This window comes from Stomoxys calcitrans, chromosome 2 (assembly GCF_963082655.1).
Source record: "Stomoxys calcitrans chromosome 2, idStoCalc2.1, whole genome shotgun sequence".
Classification (NCBI taxonomy): domain Eukaryota; kingdom Metazoa; phylum Arthropoda; class Insecta; order Diptera; family Muscidae; genus Stomoxys; species Stomoxys calcitrans.
This window is the reverse complement of record NC_081553.1, coordinates 80,629,689-80,652,338: the sequence shown is the minus strand read 5'-3', so window position 1 is coordinate 80,652,338 and position 22,650 is coordinate 80,629,689.

Genomic DNA, 22,650 nt, shown 5'->3' with positions numbered 1-22,650 from the left:
ACAAACTGCAGTTGAAGAAGTGCTATTAGTGAAATTACAAAATATGTTTTTGCAGATTTTATTGCTGATGCAAAGTTTTTATACCCTCCACCATAAGATGGGGGTATACTAATTTCGTCATTCTGTTTGTAACTACTCGAAATATTCGTCTGAGACCCCATAAAGTATATATATTCTTGGTCGTCGTGAAATTTTATGTCGATCTAGCCATGTCCGTCCGTCTGTCCGTCCGTCCGTCCGTCTGTCCGTCCGTCTGTCCGTCCGTCCGTCCGTCCGTCCGTACGTCTGTCTGTCGAAAGCACGCTAACTTCCGAAGGAGTAAAGCTAGACGCTTGAAATTTTGCACAAATACTTCTTATTAGTGTAGGTCGGTTGGTATTGTAAATGGGCCATATCGGTCCATGTTTTGATATAGCTGCCATATAAACCGATCTTGGGTCTTGACTTCTTGAGCCTCTAGAGTGCCCAATTCTTATCTGATTGGGATGAAATTTTGCACGACGTGTTTTGCTATGACATCCAACAACTGTGCCAAGTATGGTTCAAATCGGTCCATAACCTGATGTAGATGCCATATAAACCGATCTTGGGTCTTGACTTCTTGATCCTCTAGAGTGCGCAATTCTTATCCGATTGGAATGAAATTTTGCACGACGTGTTTTGTTATTATATCCAACAACTGTGCCAAGTATGGTTCAAATCGGTCCATAACCTGATACAGCTGCCATATACACCGATCTGGGGTCTTGACTTCTTGAGCCTCTAGAGGGCGCAATTCTTATCCGAATGGAATGGAATTTCGCACGACGTGTTTTGTTATGATACCCAACAACTGTGCCAAGTATGGTTTAAATCGGTCCATAACCTGATATAGCTGCCATATAAACCGATCTTGGGTCTTGACTTCTTGAGCCTCTAGAGGGCACAATTGTTATCCGATTTGAATGAATTTTTGCACGAAGTATTTCGTTATGATATCCAACAACTGTGCCAAGTATGGTTGAAATCGGTCCATAACCTGATATAGCTGTCATATAAACCGATCTGGGGATTTGACTTCTTGAGCTTTTAGAGGGCGCAATTCCTATCCGATTTAGCTGAAATTTTGCATGACGTATTTTATTTTACTTTCAACAACTTTGTCAAATAAGCTTCAAATCGGTTCATAACCTGATATAGCTGCCATATAAACCGATCTGAGATCTTGACTTCTTGACCCCTAGAGGTCGCAATTATTATCCGATTTGCCTGAAATTTTGTACGACGGATCCTCTCATGACCATCAACAAACGTGTTTATTATGGTCAGAATCGGTCTATATCCCGATACAGATCCCATATAAAACGTTCTCTCTATTTTACTTCGTGAGCCCCAATGGGCGCAATTCTTATACGAATTGGCTGATATTTTACACAGGTCTCCAACATATAATTTAATTGTGGTCCGAACCGGACCATATCTTGATATCGTTTTAATAGCAGAGCAACTCTTTTCTTATATCCTTTTTTGCCTAAGAAGAGATGCCGGGAAAAGAACTCGACAAATGCGATCCATGGTGGAGGGTATATAAGATTCGGCCCGGCCGAACTTAGCACGCTTTTACTTGTTTAATCCCACATCGTTTCCCTCTCACCCTCAAAGTACTACCCAAAAATAAAAGAGCCCCGGTCGGGACAATATGGAACTCAAATGAAAGGTATTCCGTACGAATCTTATATATAAAAATCAATTTGTGTTTGTTTTTAGATTTGTTTGTTTGTTTGTATGTTTGTGTGTTCCTTATAAACTCAGAAACAGATGAACCGATTTTCTTGAAATTTTCACAGATGGTGCATAATGATCCCGTGGTGAAAATAGGGTACTACATTTTTTGAAATTTGAAGGGGCGGATCCTCCCCCTTACCCTAATTTTCAGAAACGCCAGATCTCGGAGATGGGTGGTGCGATTTAAGTGAAATTTTGTGTGCTCTCATATAGTACCCTAAAAATAAAAATTTTGGTATCCAAATTTCGGATGGGGTACCTAGGGGGGCTGCCCCACTCTGAAACCTACCAAACATATATTTAGACCAATCACGACAATATGGGACTCAAATGGAAAGTATTTAGGATAAGAAAACGTATCTGATATAAAATTGTCGGACCAAATGTTAGGTGGACCACCCCAACCCCCAAAACTCCCCTAAATCGGACATATTTACCGACCATGGCAGTATGGGACTCAAATGAAAGGTATTTGCGAGTAGAATACAAATCTGATATCCAAATGTGGGACCAAGTTTCTGGGGGTCCACCCCTTCCCCAAAACACCTCCCAAAGAGGACTATTTACTGACCATTTGAATATGGGGCTTAAATAAAAGGTATTTGAATGTAGAATACGTTGATTTAGATGAGATTAATAGGAGTTTCTTGAACATATCTTTTCCTGAGCCAAACGTACATTTCTACGACAGTGAATTTAGTAACGTAAACCATAGTAGTAACAACACCTCACCAGACCTACGTTTTGATCTTGAGCGTTTTGAACAAAGCGATATCGTTAGCGCTGTAGAATCAATTAAGTCTAATGCCATTGGTTCTGATGGTATTGACCCAAGATTTTTTAGGATAATTCTACCCTTTATTCTTCCGTATATGTGCCATCTTTTTAACAATATTATTTTAAGGAGTTGCTATCCACAGTCTTGGAAACGGGCAAGGATAGTCCCAATACCAAAGAATAACCAGGAATTTAGGCCAATAGCAATACTTCCATTCGTCTCTAAGATATTTGAGACTCTAGTCAACCGGAAAATATCTGAATATATTGCGAATAATTCGCTGCTAACAGATTTTCAATCTGGTTTCCGGCCAAAGCACAGTTGCACTACTGCCTGTTGAAAGTAGTTGAAGATGTAAGGAGTGATATTGACAGCGATAAAGTTGCCTTTCTTGTTCTTTTAGATCATTCGAAAGCTTTTGATTCCGTTGATCCCAATATACTTTGCCTTAAACTGAAACATTTATTTAAATTTTCTGAAAGAACAACGGATCTTATATATTCCTATCTTACGAATAGAAGCCAATCGGTATGTGTTGATAGCCGCTGTTCTAGTTATCTTCCAGTCTCAAGAGGTGTTCCACAGGGGTCTGTGTTGGGCCCACTCCTTTTTTCCTTATATAGCAATGACCTTCCTGGACAGTTGCGCAACTGTGGTATTCATATGTATGCCGACGACGTACAGCTGTATATGAGCTCCTCGCCGGGGAGGTTGATCGATGGCTTACTTCGACTAAATAATGACTTGGATAGGATAAACACATGGGCAAACGCCAACGGACTTCTTTTAAATCCAATAAAGTCAAAGTGCCTTGTAATTAGTAGGAATCGGGTGACAATGCCGCCCAATCTTGATGTGGCAATTGCTGGAGCCCCAATTGAGATTGTTTCATCTGCAAGAAACCTTGGTTTGGAGTTTGATGATAGACTTTCATGGAAGAATCATGTCAGAATGACAGTGGGCAGGACCTACGGCGTTTTACGAAACTTATATATGAGTCGACAGTATACCCCTTTGTCAATAAGAATGCTTTTGGCTAGGACATTTATTCTGCCGAAACTATTATACTCTTGCGAGGTTTTTTACGGTAGTGATGTAACTCATAGGAATAAATTGCACGTGGCCTTTAACGATGTCGTTAGATACATTTTTGGTTTGCGTAGAAGAGACCGGGTATCTGACTTTGCCAGACAAGTATATGGTGTCTCTTTTAACTCGTTCCTTAAGATACGCTTGTTGCAAATGATCCACAAGATAATTTATACCAATGAACCGTCATATCTGGCTTCTGTTTTGCGTTTTGCTAACTCTACAAGAGGTAAACAAGTAATACAAATACGTCATCAATATCATGTATCTGAACAACAGTTCTTTGTTAATGCTATACGTCTCTGGAATAATCTTCCCAATAGTATTCAAATTATAAGTAATGAACGACAGTTCAAATCTTTGATTTATAATCATTTTAATTAATTATTTGTTTTGTTTTTTTTATAACTATTTTTTTAATTTATTTTATTAGTAACTTTGATTAAATTGTTAAATTTTCTTTAAAGTTTCTTTTTCTTTTTTTTTGTTTTGTTTAAACCTTTTTTTAACTTAAATATTGCATCAGTAACTTTGCTTAAATTGTTAAATATTTTGTACCAATTATTGTTCTATTTAAATGAAAACTTGTTGAACTCATTGTATTTATCAATTTACTAACCCATGCTTTATATAAGACACTGTCTTTTGTATGGGTTTTATCATAATAAAAATACAAATACAATACAATACAAATACAAATACGAATCTGATGTCCAAATATGGGACCAAGTGTTTTGGGGTGCCGCTTCTCACCAAGAAAATCCCCCAAAGGGGACAAATTTACGACCATAGCAATATGGGGCTCAAATGAAAGGTCTTTGGGAGTAAAGCACGAATTTGATATCAATAATCGGGAAAAATGTCTATGGGGCCAACCCATCCCACAACACCACCCAAATAGTAAGTATTTTCTGACTATTACAATATGAGGCTCAACTAAGAGGGTTTTTAGAGTGGAACACGAATCTGATATATATTTTCAAGGCCAACTCACTGAGTGGCCGCCCATCCCCAAAAACACCCCCCAAGCCGGTCATGTTTGCCGACTATGGGAATATGGGGCTAAAATTAAAGGTGTATGGGAGTAGACCACGTATCTGATATCAACATTAGGGACCAACTTTCTAGGGGACGTCCCACCACCATATCAACCCCCAAATAGGACGGATTTGCTCACCAAGACAATTTGAGTCTTAAAGAGAATGGAACTAAATATTTACAGCTTTTATGGGGCAATACCCCAAACCGGACATATTTGCTGACTTTTGCAATAAGGAGTTTAAATGAGATTAGAAAACGAATTTGATATCCAATTTTGAGGCCGATGGCAAAATGGGCTTCAAATAAATTATGTATAGATATATGAGAATAGAGCACGTTGCTGATATATTCTCCGGGCTTAGTGTTTGAGGGACCGCAAAACACCCCTAAATCGGGCATATTTACCGACCATGTCAATATGGAGCTTAAGTATTGGGGGTAGAGCAAGAATTGATACCCATTTTCGGGACCAATTTTCTGGGGATCTACCCCTTTCCCAAAATACCCCACAAACAGCAATTTTTTAGTGACCATCGCAATATGGGGCTCAAATAAAGGTATTTGGCAGTAGAATACGAATTTGATATCTAAATTTAGGACCATGAATTTAGGGCATCATCCCTTTCCCCAAACACCCCCCCAAAGGGAAAAAAATTTTCGACCATGCCAATATGTGGATCAAATGAAAGGTATTTGAGATTAGAAACCGAATTTGATAACCTATTTGGGGCCATGTGTTTGGGGTACGCCTCATCCTGTAAACTCCCCTTAAACCAATTGCAATATGGGGTTTAAATAAATGGTATTTGAGAGAAGAACACGATGTTGATATTTCTTCAGGGTTAAGTATCTGGGGGACCACCTCTTCCCCGAAAACACCACTAAATCAGACATCATGAGAATATCGGGCTGAAAAAAAGTATTTTACGAATGGAGTACACCTTACATGCAAGCTTAAATTCGTGGACTAATAAAGATCATATGGGATTCAGTTAAAGGCACTTATATTGTTAAACTGTTAGTCAAGCGATATACTATTTTCGTAGCATGGTATTTCACTAAAAGTTTTTTAATTGAAGAAAATAAATATTCCAAGGATACTTTTGTTCCCTATAAAATAAAAGAAGGCGCAGCGGAGCGGGCCCGGGTCAGCTAGTTTCATATAAAAACCAGTAAGGAAAGGCAAAAGTCGGGCGGTGCCGTCTATATAATACCCCACACCTACTCTACAATTATAAATTCGGGCAATAGATATAAGTGGCGGCCACCATAGCGCAGAGGAAAGCATGTCCACCTATGACGCTGAACGCATGGGTTCGAATCCTGGGGAGACCATCAAAAAAAATTTTCAGCGGTGGTTTTCACCTCCTAATGCTGGCAACATTTATGAGGTACTTGTAAAACTTCTCTCCAAAGAGGTGTCGCACTGCGGTACGCCGTTCGGACTCGGCTTTAAAAATGAGGCCCCTTATCATCGAGCTTAAATTTGAATCGGATTGCACTCATTGATATGTGAGAAGTTTGCCCCTGTTCCTTAGTTCGTTAGTAGATATAAGTATATGAGAGTTACATCTTAATCTGAACCGAGTTTTTGCGAACAGATCGCTTGAAAATTGTTGTTACTACGGTCACATAAGTGCAAATAGGGCGATACATATGTATTTGGGAGCTACATCCAAATCAAAACCAATACTGATGAAATCTTGCAGATAGTTTAAGATCAGTATCAAAACAATCCGTGCCAAAATTTTGGGCAGATCGGTTGAAAATTGTAGTTACAACGGACATTTAAGTGGAAATCAGGCGATACATATACATATGGGAGCTATATCTAAATCTGAACCGATTTTGATGAAATCTTGTGAATATGTTAAGATCAATAACAAAACAATCCACGCCAAATTTTGTGCAGATCGGTTGAAAAATGTAGTTACTACAGCAAATCGGGCGATACATATATATGGGAGCTATGTCCAATCTGAATCTTATGACTTACAACATCAGTGCCAACTTTTATCCGAATAGGTCAATATGGAGATATAGGCTCCCTGAGGACCGATATCCCGACTTCTGAGACCAAAACAATTCAAATACAAACTCAATTAATTTGGGTACATTTTAAGTTCAGCCGGGCCAAAACTCGGTGATGGCTACCCAAGATTTGGCCCGGCCGAACTTAGCAAGCTATTACTAGTTTTCTAATGTTCACGCCAAGATATGCTAACCTCTGCGCTGCCGTGTTTTCCATATATATTCAATATATATGGTCCAAATCCGATAAACGGTGCGCCATTTATCAACCCCTAGCATCTTTGTCAAATTATGTTCCGATGTAAACTAAACTTGGCATGACCCCACTCATCGGTCATGCCACGTTTGGTAACTGACATAACTGACTGTTCCAAATTTCATATTCGATATGAATGAACGGGCCTTGTATGGGTTCAATATTGTAGATCGAGAGATCAGTACATAGCAGCTATATGGAGATACTACCCGAACCGGGCCCGCTCCGCTGCACAGTCTTTAACTCTTTTATCTCCCTTTAGGGTAGGGACTCTTCGCTCTGAATGCGGATATCGAATTCGTGCCATTGTAGCATATGCCTCAAATCCTGGCGAGAACATCAGACAAAGCGGTTTTTATCCCCTCTTAATATTGGTACCTCGCAAAATACAATGCCATGCGTGGTCATTTAAAAAATGTTCCTCAAAGAGGTGTCGCACTGCGGGACACCTTTCCGACTCTGCTATTAAAACATGTCCCTTATCATTGAGTTTAAACTTGAATTTGAAAGCACGCATTGATGTGTGAGAATTTGCCACTTCACGGTTGCTGGTGGTAATGTTCTTCCTTAGGGTAATGTTCTCATTAGGGAGGGATGGCACCTCAGACATTTCGACTCAAATATGGATATCAAATTCTTGCTGCACTTCCAAAACCCTTGAATTTGAGCGCCATATTACCATGGCCGATAAATATGAACCGTTTGGGGGGTGTTTTGAGGCTGGGGCGGCCACCGGCACTTTGCACTGCAAATAGATATCAAATTCGTTCTTTATTCCCAACGGAAATGAAATTCAGTTTATGGGGTGCTTTAGGGCGTACACCAAAACACTTGGCTCCAAAATTGAATATCAAATTCGTTTTCTACCTCTGGTACCTCGCATATACAATACCATGCGTGGTCATTTAAAAAATGTTCCTCAAAGAGGTGTCGCACTGCGGGACACCTTTCCGACTCGGCTATTAAAACAGGTCCCTTATCATTGAGTTTAAACTTGAATCGGAAAGCACGCATTGATGTGTGAGAATTTGCCACTTCTCGGTTCCTGGTGGTAATGTTCTTCCTTAGGGTAATGTTTTCATTAGGGGAGGGATGGCATCTCAGACATTTCGACTCAAATATGGATATCAAATTCTTGCTGCACTTCCAAAACCCTTGAATTTGAGCCCCATATTGCCATGGCCGATAAATATGAACCGTTTGGGGGGTGTTTTGGGGCTGGGGCGGCCACCGGCACTTTGCACTGTAAATAGAAATCAAATTCGTTCTTTATTCCCAACGGAAATGAAGTTCAGTTTAGGGGGTGCTTTATGGCGTACACCAAAACACTTGGCTCCAAATTTGGATATCAACTTCGTTTTCTACTCTCAAATACCTTTCATTTGAGTTCCATATTGAAATTAACGTCCAATATGTCTGTTTGGGGGAGTTTTAGTGTTGGGCAGCATGATGGGTACTTAAACTCAAATTCTAATACCATATTCGTATTCTACTCTCCAATACCTTTCATTTGATACCTATATTGTCTCGATTGGTCCACTTTTGGTTTTGGGTTGTGTTTTTGGCATAAGAGGTAGGGTCCGTCCCCCTTCCGATACCGAAAAATTATATAGCCTTTGTTTCCTTTTAGACCAACCTACTCAATATTTCAAGAAAATCGGTTTCGCCGTTTTTTAGCCTATACGGAACATACAAACCGCGTCCCATATATCCGTGATTGGCTATTGATGTGTCCATTTTGGGCGTTTTTGTGGGGTTGGGGTGACCCCCTGTACTTCGATATGATATTTGTATGCCAGATTCGTTATCTACTGCCGCACACCTTTCATTTGTTACCCATATTGTCCTTATCCGTCCACTTTTGATTTTGGGTGGTATTTTTGGGGTAACGGTGGAGGGTTCGCCCCCTTCAATTATCAATAAATTATAAAGCCTATTTCTACTTCTTGACCATATTCGCAATCTACTCCCGAAAACCTTTCATTTTAGTCCCATATTGTCATGATTGTCAAATAAACCTTTTACAAGGGATTTCGGGGCTGGGGCGGACCCAACTTTTATTATGAAATTCGTACTCTACTCTTGAATACCTTCCATTTGAATCCCATATTGTCCCGATCGGTCCACTTTTATTTTTGGGTAGTACTTTTGGAGTAAGGGGAGGGTCCGCCCGCCTACCGATATCAAAAAATTATATAGCCTATGTTTCCTTCCAGTCCAAACAACATCATCTGTGAAAATTTCAAGGTAATAGGTTCAGCCGTTTTTGAGTCTATACGGAACAAACAAACAAACCGACTAACAAACAAACACAAATTTAATTTTATATTTAAGACATGGTACAATCTGTACCATATTCTGGAAGAATGTGCACGACTCATCGTACCAAACTCAAAATCGAGTAAATACGCTATTTATAAATGAAAAAGTTTTAATCAGCAGATCGGTCTATATGGGGCTACATCCAAAGATGGTGCAATGGATGCAATCTGAACCATACTCAGCACCAACGTCGAAGGGTCTAATACAGCTAACTGGGCCAAATTTTATCGAAATCGGAAATTTTTTGTTTGTGTTTTGATTTTTGGTTTCTGTGATGAATATGAATCACATGCACTCACATCCATTATTGCACTTACACTTTCCACTCTACTAATTCTTAATCTGTTTCCAATCTATGCAACCATTACAAAGTCCGCAGAGGAATTTTTTCCTAATTCGCCCAAATAGTCATTACACACATCATTACCAAAATGCCTGAAATGCAATTGCATTCACAATTACGACTTGGAAAATGCATGAATTTGACCAATGACATAAATTTTTAGGAAAAACCCCCACAACCATCTAAAATTCCAGCCACAAAGTTAGAAATCCAATCGAATGCAAGAAACAATCATAAAATTTCGAACAACAACAACAACAAAAAATTCCCACATACATTTGGTAATGGGAATTCAAGTATGTAATGGTAATGTAGACGAAAGGTCCTCTTTGCAAAAACTTCATCAAGCATTTAATGACAATAATGGCACAGAGTCTATCCCACTACACAACTATGCATCTATTTCAACAAAGCACAGCAGACAAAGGCCCGAAGCATTTGAGGACCTGCATTGGAAAAACAATAGCAAGCTGTGTGTAATGAAATGCATGAGGCGATGACACCACATGGGATTTAAAATTGCTTCTAATGGAGTGTATGAAATATTCATTAGAGACTATACAAGCTGGGGAACCATCACCGCAGCCCTCCTTCACCTTCTGTATGCTTGTCGTTAGTTTTGCTGGGTGCTGGTGAAAAATGAATGTTATTTTTCCAAACCAACAACCAAACAACAACCCAAGAAAAAAAATTGTTTTGTTACATTTACTGACTTGAGACTTTCACGACATGGCATAACATAACCTACCAGGTTTGATCTTCTTTTTGTTTATTCTGCCACAATTGCCTAAAGGAAATGGGTGCAGGCTCGTCCAGTAGACAAGCAGCCAGCCATCCAGTCAGCCAAATAGTCATCCTTTCGACTGGTAGTGTGCAGCCACAATATTAGAAGTTTTGAAATATGCACCAGGGCTGATGATGGTGCTGATGTTGTTGTTGTTACAAGCATACTGTCTGTGTGTGGGAAAGAAAACAAATTGCAAAAATCTTTGCATGACTAACAAGTGACTACAATGAATGTTCGCTCTGCCCTCACTTGCATTGTCTGTAAAATTGTCCCTTAAGCATTGTGGGCGGTCTATTGGTCCTCGTAGTCATCTGCTCGATGTCAAGGGTCCACTTTTTGAAAAATTTTGGTTAGTAGTAATTTCTTAAGTAAACAGGCATGTGAAACAAGTAGCAATGTTGCAATAAATTTTAAAAATATGTCATTAAATTTTTTTACTTTTACTGGAGGCCACCGTAGCGCAGAGGTTAGCATGTCCGCCTATGACGCTGAACGCCTGGGTTCGAATCCTGGCGAGACCATTAGAAAAAATTTCAGCGGTGGTTTTCCCCTCCTAATGCTGGCAACATTTGTGAGGTACTACGCCATGTAAAACTTCTCTCCAAAGAGGTGTCGCACAGCGGTACGCCGTTTGGACTAGGCTATAAAAAGGAGGCCCCTTATCATTGAGCTTAAACTTGAATCGGACTGCACTCATTGATATGTGAGAAGTTTGCCCTTGTTCCTTAGTGGAATGTTCATAGGCAAAGACGATCAAGGATTAAAAGTTAGGCGGATTTTTGAATCGCCGTCCACCAGACCACAACACCGTATATGCAGTATATGCCCATCTCGCCTGCACCTGATGCTAGCGACCCCAACATGGAGTGTATGGGGGCTATACCCAGTGCAGGGGGGGCCATCTCAGATCCAGTGCTGTCGAGATGGAGCTATACAACGTGTATATACCGCCGGTTGGCAGTTGTGATCCAGTTAACGGCCAAGCTTACAAGCCCGTCATAAGTTGGCTACTGTCTGGCCATAATCGTCTGTTTCTAGGGGACTTTAATGTACATCACGTTTCGAAGCTATCTCCTCTAGGTAACGACTAGTGCAGCATAGCTTTGTCAGAGCAGATTAAAGGCTTCACGTTTTGCGTGAAATCCCACTAGGATTACGACGATTTGCAGCAGCTCGCCAGATATTTCCATTGCATCCCCTGATCTCCTGAGTGACTTAACTTGGCAAGCCGTTATTTCTTCGGGATCAGGCCACCTCCTCATAAGTCTCACCATAGACCGACCACACGAGTTCATAACCTCTGAGCGCCGGATGTTTATCAATCAGAAGAAGGCCGATTGGGTCGGCTTCAGAAGGTACACGAACCGACGCTTCAGTGAAATGACACCCTTCTCGAATGTGCTATTTGCCGAAAAGAAATTCACATGATCTCCTGAGTAACGTAACCCAGCAAGCCGTCATTTCTTCGAGATAAAGGGCACCTCCCCATAAGTCTCACCATCGAACGACCACCCGATTTCAGAACCTCTGGGCGCCAAAAGTGTATCAATCAAAACAAAGGCCGATTAGGTCGGCTTCAGAGCGTAAACCAATCGCCGCTTCAGTGAACTGACACCCCCTCAAATGTGCTAGTTGTCAAGAGGAAATTTCGAGACGTAATTAACTTAGCAGCCGATCGCTTTATACCAGCCGTTCGAATACCCCAAATGCGGCTCAATTTCTCGGCGCAGGCGGTGGTACTCACAGACGAGCGTGGTAGGATTCGTTGCCATTGCTCGGACGCCACATTGTAACTTAGCTACCGGTTTAGGCAAGCTGTGATCTACTTTTAAGTCACTCTCGAACCTGGTAGACGGCACGAGTTTTACCATTAATTTATATCCCGAGAGTGACAAGGCTAGGAGGAGAGTCATTCATCGTATCCGTGGACTCCGAGCTGAAAAACAGCCATCACAATTTATCATGAACGAAGTTACGAATGACATTTTTGACGCCAAGTTATCCTAGGCATTGGGCCCTAACGGAAGTTCTACACTGATGTTGAAGAATCTGGATCAACCTGGAGTCGAATACCTTACAGCTGTCTTCAACCAGTCCTTGAACACTCTTGTAGTACCCGATGTCTGGAAGATGGGCAGAGTGATGCGGCTACTGAAGCCTGGAAAAAAATAAGGGGGGAGTCGTACAGATCGATCTCCCTTCTCTCACCAGCAGCCAAGACGCTTGAGGGACTACTCGTTCCGAGCCTCGTTGGAGAATATCCATTCGCCGAACATCGGCGTGGATTTCGAGGACTACGTAGCACAACAACTGCTTTTTATGCCATCACCGCACAGATTTTCCATGGCTTCAATCAGTTCAAGCCATATGATAGGATCATCGTAGCACTGGACCTATCGAAAGCATTCGACACGGTCAGCCATACCAAACTATATGAGGATATCGCCAATACGTTCCTCCAGCCCGGCCTAAAACATTGGGGCGCGAATTATCTGTGTGGTTGTCGGTCATTTGTGGAATTTAGAGATAAGAAGTTGAAGCATCGTAGAGTGAAACAGGGAGTTTCCGAGTTTAACCGATTTCGCTGATATTTAAACAAGTGAGCTGCTTTGAGGGCCACCGCAGCGCAGAGGTTAGCATGTCCGCCTATGACGCTGAACGCCAGGGTTCGAATCCTTGGCGAGAACATCATGAAATTTTTCAGCGGTGGTTATCCCCTCCTAATGCTGGCGACATTTGGGTGGTAGTGTACCATTTGGTATGGCAGCCATGTAAAAAACTTCTCCACAAAGAGGTGTCGCACTGCGGCACGCCGTTCGGACTCGGCTATAAAATGGAGGTCCTTTATCATTGAGTTTAAAACATGAATCGGACAGCACTCATTGATATGTGAGAAGTTTGCCCTGTTCCTTAATGGAATGTTCATGGGCAAATTTGCCTTTGCTGATTTGAGACTGCCGACATTCAACTGAAATATGCTTCAGATCAGACCATATGTAGATATAGCTGCCATTTATACCGATCTGCCGACTAAGGGTCCTTAGTCCATAAAAGCCGCAATTATTGTCAAATTATATTGAAATTTTAAACAGTGAGTTGTTTTAAGCCTCCTATTATCCGACAATAATATGGTGGAAATCGGACCATATTTGGATTTAGCTGCCATATGACCGATCTGCCGACATGTGACCTAAAGACCGTAAAAGACGCATTTATTACCCGATATCGATGGAATTTTAAAAAGTGAGTTGTATTTAGAATCCCGACATGCGGCCCAAAAATGGTATAGATCGGAACATATTTAGATGTAGGTGTCATTAAGACCGATCTGCCGATTTTGGGTCTTAAGCCCATAAAAGCTGCATTTATAACCTGATTTCTTGTATAAAACTTCTCGGTACCTGAACCAAATATGATTCAGATCGGCCTATATTTCGATATTAATATGGATAGAGTTATAATAAACAAGTAAGAGCGTGCTAAGTTCGGCCGATCCGATTCTTATATACCCTCCATCATGGTTCGCATTTGTCAAGTTCTATGCGCGATATCTCTTTTTAGGCAAATAAAGAATATTGAATAAGAACTGTTATGCTATTGGAGCTATATCAAGTTGTTGTCCGATTCGGACCATAAATTAATGCTGAACATTGTAGAAGTCATTATGTAATATTTCAGTTCATTCGGATACGAATTGCGCCGTGTAGGGTGTCAAGAAGCACAATCGTGAGATAGGTTTATATGGGAATTGTATCAAGCTATTGATCGATTCAGACCATATTAGACACGTATTTTGAAGGTCATGAGAGAAGCCGTTGTACAAAATTTCTGCCAAATCGGATGAGAATTGTGCCTTCTAGAGGCTCAAGAAGTCAAGATCCCAGATCGGTTTATATATCAGGTTCTATACCGATTTACGCCATACTTAGCACAGTTATTGGAAGTCATAACAAAACACCTCATGCAAAATTTCAGCCAAATCGAATGAGAATTGCGCGCTCTCTTGGCTCAAGAAGTCAAGATACCATATCGGTTTATGTGACAGCTATACCAGATTATGAATCCATTTAAATCATACTAAGCACAGTTGTTGGAAGTGATACCAAATCACTACGTGCAAAATTTCAGTTAAATCGGACGAAAATTGCGCCCTCTAGAGGCTCAAGAAGTTAAGACCCAAGATCGGTTTATATGGCAGCTATATCAAAACATGGACCGATTTGGCCCATTTACAATACCAACCGACCTACACTAATAAAAGGTATTTGTGCAAAATTTCAAGCGGCTGGCTGTACTCCTTCGAAAGTTAGCGTGCTTTCGACAGACAGACTGATGGACAGACGGACGGACATGGTTAGATCGACTTAAAATGACATGACGATCAAGAATATATATACTTTATGGGGTCTCAGACGCATATTTCGAGATGTTACAAACAGAATGAAGAAATTAGTATACCCCCATCCTATGGTAAAGGGTATAAAAACTATAATATATATATCCACGATGGATGTATTGAGATTCTATTACGGGATATTCTCCGGCTATAGACTATTTTGTTCAACGCTCTCTATTCCAAAAATACCACAGCAAAAAACTCTTAAAAGTAAGGCAAACTGCGCGATGTTGCTTAAAAGCATTTAACCGGCTACCCGATTTCTGATTCGCCATGAATCTTCATCAGCTGGATTTGTCAAATGGATTATACCAACCTCATTGGGGTAGGTTGTAAAACAATCTGGATATATTTATTGTCAAAAATTTCATGGAAATTCTCTCCAGAGACGAAATGTCAGTGAAATTTTCTTTAAAATCAAAATTTCCCTAACATTTTCTTCAGTCAAAATTTTCGTGAAATTTTCTGTTGAGTCAATATTTTAGTGAAATTTTCTGTTGAGTCAATATTTTAGTGAAATTTTCTCTAAAGAAAAGTTATCAATTAAATTTTCTCTAAAGGTAATATTTTAGACAAAACTTCAGGGCATTTTTCTTTGAATTCCAAATTTCATTGAAATTTTCTTTAAAGACAAATTTTCAATAAAATGTTCACTAAGTAAAAAATTTTAATGTAATTTTCCCAAAAAAAAATGTCAATTAAATTTTTTACAAGGACAAAATGTCAGTAATATTTTCTCTTTCAATAAAATTTTCCCTTAAGATTACATTTCAATCATCTTTTACATCTGTTTGGCTTTTAACGGCCGGTCATGCGAGTCAATTTTTGTTTCATTGTCTTTCAAGTCGAGCTTAATGACCAAGCAAATGCAACATCCAAAGGAGAGATTGATAATTGAGTCTTGAAGAAAAGAAATTGTCAGTTCCTCAGACAAGGAAGGACACATGTCCCTGTCCCCAAAGGTGGACGCGTTTCGATAATTTGGTTTCATTATCTCATCGGGACCATCGTGAACTATGTCTGTCCGTCTGACCGACCTACAGTTCACAGCCTGTTGTTCGTAGTACTTTTAGTTGAGATCATGAGCACAAATCCTATGTGAAATCTCAACTACTACTACCAGACTGTTCGCTGTAAGCTTTTTCACTGAGCAATATCTCTTCAAACAAACTCCAACTCCCCTCTATGGCTTTTGCATTCATTTTATTCCCGATGTGTGGTGGATTTTGTTTTGGAGACGAGCTTTTCGTCTTCCATTTAGAAACAACAACATTAAAAGCTGTTTTTCTAAGATCCCCGTGCTCAGGGTGTACCATCATCTTTTTCATCTGTTTGGCTTTTAACGGCCGGTCATGCGAGACAATTTTTGTTTCATTGTCGTTCAAGTCGAGCTTTATGACCAAGCGAATGCAACATCCAAAGTGGGGTGACATGTGCCCTGCCTTATCTGAGGAACTGGCAATTTTTTTTCTTCAAGATTCAATTATCATTGCATTTCAATAATATTTAGTTCCTTACTTTTAAGTTTTCGAACTTTTTCTTGTTTCTAAAATTTTTCACTCAACTGTCATTTTTCTTTTTTTTTTTTGGTTTGAAAATGTCATCAAGCTTAACAAAATTTAATTACTTAAATCGTATGTGCTTTTCGGAAGCTTCAAATCCATAAGTTTTAATTATTACTCAACAACTACCATGAAAGATGCATTCTCACACATGTATGGGTTACAAAATGCGGTTTACCACATAAAAAATATTGAGTCGTTTCCAAAAATAAGCAGCAACGCAACGTTCACCTACTTTACCATGTTTAAAAGAAGCTTTGGAACAAACATGTGGTAAAGTGACTTTTCAGTTAAGTAAATGTCAGGACAAAATATGACTTTAAGCCAAAAGACAGCTAATTGGATAGCTGTGATGTGAGGAATATAAGGGGAAATATAAAAAAGGAAATAAAAAGAAAGCACTTCATTTTTTGCTAAAGAAAAATTTTTGATAAAATATTCTTCAAAAGCAGAAATTTGGTAACATTTTCCATTAGGAGGATTTTATTCCTTTAATCGATTTTAGTTTTATCCTTTATTATTGTAAATTTTCCCATAAACATTCCATTACGAAAGAGGGGCAAACTTCTCACATATGAATGAGTGTTGTTCGATTCAAGTTTAAGCTCAATAATAAGAGGCTTCTTTTTATAGCCGAGTCCAAAAGCCGTGCCGCAGTCTTACACCTCTTTAGAGAGAAGTTTTTACATGGCATAGTACCTCACCACCGCTGAAAATGAGTTCTGATGATCACGCCAGAATTTTAACCCAGGCGTTCAGCGTCATAGGCGGTCAATCTGACCTAGGCGCTACAATGGCCTCCTCCGTCATTATTTCTTTTTTTTCATTATTATATTTTGACAAAATAAGAGTTGCATAAGTCCATTTATGAACGTCCTCCTCATACATTACAAGATTGCCTGGTTTTTAAAGTTTCCAATTCTTTTTTCCCCATTTCTATTTCATGGTATCGCTGCCTCTCCAAGTTTTCCAATATTGTTTTTCCCTCCGAAAATTGCTATCGTTTTTTAGTTTTTTTGGTGTTTACTTGCAATTTTCATGTACATACACCAAACATCAAATGTCAGCATATCCGACAAAGACGAACGACTTATGAATTAGCCTTGTAATCGTTGTTGGTATTTGCTTTTGGGTAATGGTATTTGCCCTCAAAACGGATTTAAAGGACACTGTGTGATAGTCGCAAAGAGGGGAGATACATATATACTGAGGGAGATAGAGAGCCATTACACAACCTTCAATTTAAGGGATTTCTTTGCATAAATGCATGCATTCAGCATTAAAAGCGTAGTAATAAATTATGATATTTGCAATACAAAGTATTACTTTGCACATTTAAGTGGATTATATGAAGAAGATTTTACAATTATTGGCAAGCTAAGAGAGAAAATCTAACCTTAATGTGGGATTAAATGCGTTGATGAAGGCTATGGCAAAGAGCAAAAGGAAATGATGGTGCTAATAAACATTAACAGCATTTACTTAAGTTCAAAGATAATTAGGAATGGTTAAGTGCATGTCTACAGGGAGTTATATGCTATGGACTTCCAATAAGCGGCATCAAAATTAAGGATCTGTTACCTTAACAGTAACATAAAGTAACATTATGATGAGAAAAAGAAATCACAGCAGCGCACATTGCATTGTGGAAAGAGTGGCCAGAAATACATAAAAGCTGCATATATAACTCGATTTCGCTGAAATTTAGAACGGTGAGTTGTTCTATGCCAACCGAGGTCTGAATCGAATATTGTTCAAATCGGACTATATTCCGATATAGCTGCCATTAGACCGATTTGCCGATATGCCGAGACCATTTTCTGGAGAGTTATTAACTACGGTAAGGTCACGAACAGTCTTGCTGTGTAAGGAGGAGATTAACGCCTTCTATAAGGAAGGCAAAATTCCCATCGTTTAGGTGCCGGGCCATAACGGAGTAAGGGGAAATGAAAGGGCAGACGATTTGACGGGGAAAGCCAGAGGACTGCCGTCAATAAGCTTGACGAAAGGCTTCGGGTCGACGCAGTCCGAGTTAAGGGAGTGGGCGACGAATGCGCATGCAACATTGTGGAACAGCGAAACGGTCGGTAGGACGGCGAAAATCCTGTGGGGGAATCCAGATCGTGAGAAGACGAGGCTGTTACTGAAAGGAAGCAAGAAGAAGGTCAGTATAGCTATTGGTATCATTACTGGACACTTGGGACTACGAGCTCACTTATGAAAAAATGGTGCTGCAAGTGATACCATGTGTAGGGCATGCGGGGAAGATGCTAAGACGTTGCAGCATTTCCTTTGTCATTGCCCGGCTTTCGCGTCTAACAGATACCGGCCCTTAGGTGGAGACACAATACCAGTCATCAACCAACTTAGGGGAGTGATATTGAAAACAATTAAGGATTTTGTAAGTAGCACTGAATTCCTTACCTAAAGTTTTCTGTTGAGAGGTTACTTTATAGTTTTTAGAGCGCACAACAAGCCGATTACTCGTTTAGTTGCATGTCCATAGTGGCATGCGACGGATTAATATCTGCACCCTATTTTCAACCTTACCTAACCTAACCAAACTACTATCTTGGTTACAATTTATGTCTTGGTATTGGATTGAAAACCCCAATAGTTTGACTGTTACAGGCCAAAACTTCAAAAAAAAGTGGCGGAAGTCTGAGAAAACAAAATCTGGAGCAGGGCTGCGGAGTCGAGGTTTTTAGGGCGGACTCGAAATCAGAGTCGGACTATTGAGCCGTAGTCAGAGTTTGGTTCAGAGTTGAGCACGTTAGACCCGACTCCGAACCGCTCTCCGCATCCGGCTTAATACTCCGACTCTGACTTAGAGCTCGACCCAATGTAGGGGTAGGGGGGCTAATCTCCGCAGCCTTGATTTGGAGGCTCGATTTTCACCGTAGACGTGTGGTCTAGTGGACTTTTTTGCTCAGTACAATCCCAAAGGAGGCCACCGTAGCGCAGAGGTTAGCATGTCCGCCTATGACGCTGAAAGCCTGGGTTCGAGTCCTGGCGAGACCATCAAAAAAAAAATTTCACCGGTGGTTTTCCCCTCCTAATGCTGGCGACATTTGTGAGGTTCTATGCCATGTAAAACTTCTCTTCAAAGAGGTGTCACATTGCGGCTCACCGTTCGGACTCGGCTATAAAAAGGAGGCCCCTTATCATTGAGCTTAAACTTGAATCGGACTGCACTCATTGATATGTGAGAAGTTTGCCCCTGTTCCTTAGTGGAATGTTCATGGGCAAAATTTGCATTTACAATCCCAAAACTCAGAAACGCGAAGGGCCAATAAGATATCTTTCTTTCCATATAAAACCAGTAACTTACTTTACTTTAATTGGCAATGACAGAACATTTATTCCACTAGCCGAACGTAGAATAGAGTTCCAAGCGCCTCGATCTTCTGCGCTCATTCTAAAATCTCTGACACCAAGTTTCGAAGTGTCTCCCACCACTTAATCTTTCCAGCGAACTTTTGGTCGTCTGGGTTTGCGTGTACCACCGTGTTTGCCTTCAAAAGACTTCTTTGCTGGAGCTTCTTCATGGATTCTAACTACATGACCTTGCCAACGCAGCTGATGTATTTTGATGCGTGTATCCATATATTAAACTAGTAAGGAAAGACAAAAGCCGGGCGGTATCGACTGTATAATACCCTATACCTACCCTTTAAGTACAAAGTGGAAGCTATATCTATTTCTCAACCAATTTTGATGGACCTCGTCGGATGTTTTCAGATTGGTTATTAAACAATCCGTATCAAATTTCAAGCAAATATAATCAAACAGTAATAACTACGGTTGACAAATGGCAACATTATTAGAAATTACCCAAAATCTGATGAACCTACATATGGGAGCCAGGGACGTAGCCAGAATTTTTCAAAATCGAAAATTTAAAATAAAAATTTTGTACCAAATCCATATTTCGATGTGTTGCAAACGGAATGACAAAATGAGTATACCACCAACCTTCGGTGGTGGGATAAAAATTCACAAATCCACATGGCTGTCACCCGATCAAAACACGAGAAACCAAATTGATCATGTTGTGATAGATGGAAGAATTCATCCCGCGTGTTAGATGTAAGATTGATCCGTGGAGCAAATATAGATTCGGATCATTACCTTGTTGATTCAAAGATTCTCACCCGTTTGAGTATGGCGAGAAAAGTGCGATTTGACACTGGACGGCAGCTGGACAATGAAAAGTTGCAAACACAACAAATGGCCACGGCATACTCCAGTCGACTGACCCAACTGAACGATGACAGTACTCCTTGTCCCGATGATGTTGTTGTTGTTCTTGTTGATGAGTCACATTTTCGTATAGTGGTGCCGATCCTCATCAAGCTCTTGTAGGTTAGCAAGCTCGTCCTGGTCCAGAAGACCGTTCGCCGTGGGAACAAGCTAGTAATTTTCTATTTAAAGGCGCCAATAACCCGCCTTGTCATCGAGCATCAAAGGCACTCAGTATTTGTGACTGAGCCGTTACCGCCCGGCCTCTCACTGAGTGTCTCCGCTTGATACCGCTGATTGTCGCGACTGCCTTTGCAGCTACACCGTATGGAGCATTCCACTATCCGCAAATTGTGGACGCACCCTGTAGTTCGCAGCTAAGTTTCTCGTGACAGCAATGAACACCACATAGATCGGACCTCAATGTGGTGCTCACAGTTATCTCGTCCCTGGTTTTCATGATGATATAAAGAGGCAGTGAGGACAATCCATTTTCCACTCCATGCCTCGAAATCCATACTTGGATACAGTTAGTCTCGCCCAAAAATCCCATGGTACAACCAAGAGTGTAGAGATGCTGCTGAAGCCAAGAATTCGGCATGCAGAGCAACCCTGCATTTAGAAGCAACGCGCTAGATGAAGGAGAGGTATCGAGAGAAAAGGAGAAAGGAGAAACGTCTATTCCGCAGAAAGAATAAGTAAAAGCGTGGTAGGTTTGGCCGGGCCGAATCTCATATACCCTCCACCATGGATCGCATGTGTCAAGTTGTTTGAATGACTTTTTCAAATATATGTGAGCTATATCAAGTTATGGACCGATATGGACCGCACTTGTCATACCATTTGGGATATATACAAATAACACCTCCAAAATTGCATGCAAATCGAGTAATAATTGCGCCTTCAAGAGGATCAGAAAGTCAAATTGGGAGATGGGTTTATATGTCAGCTATGTCAGGTTATGAACCGATTTAGATCGTACTTGGCACAGTTGTTCAAAGTCATACCAAAACGACAGCCAAATTGGATAAGGATTGCGCCATCAAGAACTCAATAAGTAAAATAAGATGAACGATTTATTTGGCGGCTATATCAGTTTATAGACTTATTTAGACGATACTAGGCACAGTTATTGGAAGTCATACTTAAACGACATGTGCCAAATTTCAGCCCAGTTAGATAAAAATCGCGCCCTCTAATCTTAAGAAGTCTTATCAGGAGATCGGTTAATATGCCTGCTATATTAGGATATGGATTGATTTAGACCATACTTGACGCAGTTGTTGTAAGTCATACTAAAACGACTTGTCCAAAATTTCAGCCAAGTTGAATAAGAATTGCCTTTCTAGAAGCTCAAGAAGTCTAATCGGGAGATCGGTTCAAATGAAAGCTATATCAGGTTATGGACTGATTTAGACCATACTTTGTACAATTGTTGGAAGTCATAGCAAAACGATATGTGCAAAATTTCAGCCAAATCGGACAAGAATTGCGCCCTCAGACACATCCTGCTGCAGAGACATAGAAGAAAATCTGGTAACTGATACAGATAGTGTGCTGAGGATATGGAAAGAACATTTTACCCAGCTGCTAGTGTCCGACGTTGATGCTAATGGTATAGGATGTTTCCCTGCTAGACAGAATGAGATCCGTATAGCTGTGACCTGACAACAAGGCAGCAGGAGCCGACGGGTAGCACGCTGAACTATTTAAGACCGCAGGAAACACGCTGATAAGGCGTATAAATAAGCTTGTCCCCGCGATCTAGCTAGAAAAACACATACCCGATGATTGGAACCTCACCATAGTGCATAAGAGGAATAAGTCTCCTCCGCATCGCATACAAGATTCTCTCGAGCGTACTGTGTACAAATACAGATTTTGCCCATGAACATTCCACTAAGGGACAGGTGCAAACTTCTCAGATATCAATGAGTGCAGTCCTATTCAAGATTTAAGCTCAATGATAAGCGGCCTCCTTTTTATAGCCGAGTTCGAACGGCGTGCCGCAGTGCGACACCTCTTTGGAGAGAAGTTTT